This window comes from Heterodontus francisci, unplaced genomic scaffold (assembly GCF_036365525.1).
Source record: "Heterodontus francisci isolate sHetFra1 unplaced genomic scaffold, sHetFra1.hap1 HAP1_SCAFFOLD_43, whole genome shotgun sequence".
NCBI classification, from domain to species: domain Eukaryota; kingdom Metazoa; phylum Chordata; class Chondrichthyes; order Heterodontiformes; family Heterodontidae; genus Heterodontus; species Heterodontus francisci.
The window spans coordinates 18,132,411-18,137,970 of NW_027141852.1; the positions used below are offsets into that span (position 1 = coordinate 18,132,411).

Consider the following 5,560-nt stretch of genomic DNA (forward strand, 5'->3'; position numbering starts at 1 on the left):
ATATACTTTATTCATAAAAACCTGTAACAATTACATTGCCAAACAGTTTAAAACAGCATCAAAAAATACAAACATTTCAAGGGAGATCAGTTTCCTTCACTGCTGTCATGAGTTTCTTCCCAACCCTTCCGTTTCACAATTGTCATGTCAATTACAGTTTTACATTTACAGCAATTGAGAATTTTAACGATACAGTTCGAGGGGTTTCCCATGGATCCAGCACCTCAGTCCAGCTTGGTGGGGGAACATTACACTGTGGTCTTTCCCCATTGAGCCTTTGCTGCGGCTGCCCCAAGCTTTAGTGCGTCCCTCAGCACGTAGTCCTGGACCTTGGAATGTGCCAGTCTGCAACATTCGGTGGTGGACAACTATTTGCGCTGGAAGACCAGCAAGTTTCGGGCAGACCAAAGGGCGTCTTTCACCGAATTGATAGTCCTCCAGCAGCAGTTGATGTTTGTCTCGGTGTGCGTCCCTGGGAACAGCCCGTAGAGCACAGACTCCTGTGTTACAGAGCTGCTTGGGATGAACCTTGACAAAAACTAGTGCATCTCTTTCCACACCTGCTTTGCAAAGGCACATTCCAGGAGGCGGTGGGCGACCGTCTCTTCCCCACCACAGCCAACGCGGGGGCACTGTGCGGAGGGGGCGAGACTTCGGGTGTGCATGAATGATCTGACGGGGAGGGCTCTTCTCACCATCAGCCAGGCTACATCTTGGTGCTTGTTTGAAAGTTCTGGTGATGAGGCATTCTGCCAAATGACTTTGGACTTCTGCTCAGGGGACCATCCGACAGGATCCACCATCTCCTTTTCCAGTAGGGCCTTGAGGATATTCCGTGCAGACCACTGCCTGATGGATTGGTGGTCAAAGGTGTTTTTTTATCACAGAAACTTTTCCATGAAGGATCGGCAGTACGGCACAGTCCAACTTGATGGAGCATTCCGTGGCAATATGACCAGGCCCATCCTTTGCAACACTGGGGACAGATAGAACCTCAGCACGTAGTGACACTTGAAGTTTGCAAACTGGGGATCTACACACAGCTTGATGCAGCCGCACACAAAGGTAGCCATAAGGATGAAGGCGACGTTGGGTACATTTTTCCCGCCCTTATCCAAAGGTTTGAACATCGTGTCCCTCCGGACTCGGATCATTTTGGATCCCCAGATGAAGCGGAAATTGGCTCAGCTGATCGCCACAGCGCAGGAATGCGGTATGGGCCAGACCTGCACCACGTACAGCAATGTGAGCGCCTCGCACCTGATGACCAGGTTCTTACCCATAATGGAGAGAGATCGCTGCTCCCACATGCTCAGCTTATGTTGTACCCTGGCTCCTCGCTCCTTCCAGGTTTTGGTGCACGTCTCAGCCCTACCAAACCATATTCCCAGCACCTTCAGGTAGTCTGACCTAACGGTGAAGGGGACAAAGGATCGGTCAGCCGAGTTCCCAAAGAACATGGCCTCGCTCTTGCCGTGTTTAACATTGGCTCCCAAGGCCATTTCGAGCTGGTCGCAGATGCTCATCACTTTGCGCACAGACAGTGGATCCGAGCATAAAACGGCGACGTCATCCATGTACAGGGAGGTTTTAACCTGAGTGCCTCCGCTGCCTGGGATTGTCACCCCTCTGATGCTCGCATTCTTCCTAATAGACTCAGCAAAGGGTTCAATACTGCAAACAAACAAGACAGGGGAGAGAGGACAGCCCTGTCTGACTCCAGATTGGATCGGGAAACTTTCTGATTCCCACCCATTGATTGAGACTGCACTACTGATGTTTGTGTGGAATAGTTTGATCCAATTGCAGATTCCCTCCCCAAACCCCATTTTGGAATGCACATCCATCATGTAAGTGTGCGATATCCTGTCAAAAGCCTTCTCCTGGTCCAGGCTGATGAGGCAGGTGTCCACCCTCCTGTCCCGTACATAGGTGATCATATCCCTGAGTAGCGCAAAGCTATCAGAGATTGTCCTGCCTGGTATAGTATAGGTCTGATCAGGGTGAATCACCAACTCCAGAGCAGACTTGAATCGACTGGCTATGTCTTTTGACAGAATCTTGTAGTCAGCATTAAGCAGAAATTGGGCCACCAATTTCTGATTTCTGTCCTCTCCCCCTTCTGCTTGTCAATGAGGGTGATGATGCCTTTCCTCATGGATTCTAACATGCTGCCAGCCTGGAGCATACTCTTGTTTACTGGCAGACATGTTGATTCTTTCCTCAAATCAGTGCACAATAAAAGAGACTGATTCTGTCAGGCTCCTTTTTATACAGGCCACCTGGACCTGGCTGAGAAAGGCAGAGTGAAAGCAGGGAGGGGAAGAGACAAGAGTGAAGATTAAACAGAGAGCTCGATGGAGGAGACACCCAGAGTGACAGACAGAGAGAGAATGGCCCCTCATCTTTCAGCTCCACCTCCAGTTTCCTCCGGGCTGCCAATTTCAAACCCTTTATTAACAGTAGAACCGAAACCCAGCTCTCCACACAAACCCTTCCAGACTCGGCCTTCATAGTCAAGGCTTTCCAGAAAGCCGGAGCTTTTAAATATGGTCCCGATGCAATTAACACTCAGTAATATTCCCACCAAAACATAGTCCATTCTATACTAAGAAACCTCCTCAGTAACATCACCATTTCCACACACCTCCGCTTCCAGTAGTTTACAGCACCTTACTGCAGCTGTTTGGGGAATCTCCTGTGTTAAGATTGGAGTTGGAAAGCGGCCTTTACCCGGCAGTGTTATTGTCTCACACTGAATCTGCCAGACATCCTGTTCTCTTTATTGTGAGAGGGACAGCACGGATTTACGAAATGTTCATTTGAAACGATCTCTATTGAGAACGAGCCCGGCCGTGGGACAGGTATTCCAGTGCAAAGAGCTGTCCATGACCGAGTGTTGCAGACTGGCACATTGCAACGTCCAAGACTATGTGCTGTGGGACGGCATTAAAGCTTGGGGAAGCCACCATGGAGACTCAATGGGGAAAGGCTGCAGTCGAAGGCCCTAGTAGGCCACAGTACAGTAAGGGGCTGGAACCCGTGTAAAACCCCTCGGGCTGTTTGCACCAGAGAATGTTTGATGTGTAATGTAAATACTGTAAATATAACCTGTGCAGGCAGGGATAGTGAGATACATCATGTACATTATTGAAGGAAACTGATCTGTATTGTACCTTATGTAATATTAAATTTGAACTGCTTTGCAATGTAATTGCACAAATTATATGAATAAAATACATATTGTGCAAAAGAAAGCAGCTTTCCTGTCAACACACACCTTGTCTCAGGGCACAACTTTCCTGTGATCTTGTCATACCCAACTTCGCTCTATATCTTCTGACACACACACTTTACAGTCTGTCATTTCCAAAAACAAGCATTCTAAAATCAAATACCTTTTGTTTATTTCTCCTTTCTTTTCATTTCTCCTCTATTCTTCTCAATCACTCCCTTCAACAGTCCTATTCAGATCAAGGTGGAATGTGAATCGTGTCACAACTCACCTGACACTATTATTACCCTTCTTTTCTCTTGTCTCATTCAATGGGAAAGTTTTATTCACCAGTCTGTTGCTGTTTTACACACTTGCCATACCATCTGGTATTGCATCCATCTGAATTCTGTGCTTTCATGGCCTTATATTTCTTTTCCACTTCTGGGTGATTTGTTTTCTTCAGTTTCATTCAACCAGGCTGGACCACAGGGAAGTTTAGAACCTTTGCCTTGGACGGGTCCACGTTGATCCATTACATTCAGAATCACCTCCTTGAAATAACTCCATAGTACAACTACAGTAACCACACAGCATCTGCTTCAAACACTCCTCCACATTTTATCTGTTCTGACCGTCAACACCTCCAGCTCTTTTGTTTAAGTGGAAACCATCAGGTGTGCATAGGCTCCTTCTATTCTGAAAGCTGTAGCACTGGTTCAGGGAATTCAGCCCTGTTTCTCTACTCGAAAGGATCAGCCATGCTTGATCTGCCTCGTATTTTGCTTTTATTGCAACTTTACAAGACCTCCAATCCTCTGGCACCACACCTGTATCCAGTGAGGGATTGGAAAATGATGGTCAGACGTTTCACTATTTCTTCCCTGGCTTCTTTCAACAGCCTGGGGTACATTTCATCTGGTCCTGGTGATTTTTCCACATTCAAGGATGCTCATCCCATTTATACTTCCTCTCTCCTTAAGTTATCACGTCCAATACTTCACACTCCTCCTCCTTCATAACAATATCTGCATCACCCTCTCATTCGGGAAAACAGTAAAGTATTCATTAAGCATATTGGCAACATATTCCACCCCGATACAAAGGTTACATTTTTGATCTTTTATGTGCCCTGCTGTTTGCTTGGTTGCCTCCAACTCTCATGTTTTGTTGCAACATCTTTGGTTCCATTGTTCCTTTGTTTGTCCATGTTCTTTCCTGCTTTCTCTTTGCTTTTCACCGCTGCTCCCAAACGCCTCCAGTGCAGTCAAAACACAAGGTGTCAGAAGTGCGATTCGAACCCACGCCTCCAATGGAGACTGCGATTTGAACGCAGCGCCTTAGACCGCTCGGCCATCCTGACTACCTGCGACGTTCTATCAATGCTAAGGAAATTATTCATTCTTTGTGAAAGTATTTGTGAGATTGTGGAAATGTCTGGAAGAGGAAAGACCAGCGGGAAAGCTCGAGCCAAGGCCAAGTCTCGCTCCTCCCGGGCTGGACTGCAGTTCCCGGTGGGCCGTGTTCACAGGCTCCTGAGAAAGGGTAACTATGCTGAGCGTGTGGGTGCCGGAGCCCCGGTCTATCTGGCTGCTGTGCTCGAGTATCTGACCGCTGAAATCCTCGAGCTGGCCGGGAACGCAGCCCGGGACAACAAGAAGATAATCTCCTAATCTGAGGGCAACATCCTCAGACACCTGCAGCTGGCCGTCCGCAACGACGAGGAGCTCAACAAGCTGCTGGGAGGAGTGACTATCGCTCAGGGCAGGGTGCTGCCTAATATCCAGGCCGTGCTGCTGCCCAAGAAAACCAGCGCTCAGAGCTCCCAGAAAAAGTAAAGCGGCCAAAATGTCATCAAATAAACCAAAGGCTCTTTTCAGAGCCACCCACAGTCTCTGTGAAAGGACTGGTTACTGTCAGGAGGGAATCAGAGATGGAGTTATTGGAACAGTGGATTGACCTGTTTCACATCTGTCCAGGTGTGTTTTCAGTTCCCTCTCTGGATTTCGCTCTGTTTCTCTGCTCACACATCTCCCCCTCTAGTTAAGTGAAGAAGTGAACTACAGGGTGTCAGAATCAACAATTTAATAAATCCCGCTGCCTTCGATTTTATAAATCCCGAGATTATCCCGGTACATTAACGGGAACTGGTTCGGAGCTGATGAATTAATTTAATAATGGAAGTGTCCGGGTTAATTCTCTGTTTTTCATTTGGACAGTTTGAATTGTGTTTTTTTTTCTCTCCGGTGATCTGAGCGCCGCTTCTCAATGAGAATCTGCTCCCGGAACAGAGTAAATGCAGGAAGGAAGAGGACATTCTCGGGCTGTGTGTTTCTCTCCTAACCT

General features: G+C 47.4%; 1 non-coding gene across 1 annotated transcript; it reads right to left on the minus strand.

Moving 5' to 3' along the window:
* Positions 1-4,494: 4,494 nt before the first annotated feature.
* On the minus strand, positions 4,495-4,577 carry trnal-caa (transfer RNA leucine (anticodon CAA)). Its single transcript has one exon. It is a non-coding gene; the product is annotated as a tRNA-Leu (tRNA).
* Between the last annotated feature and the right edge of the window lie 983 nt (positions 4,578-5,560).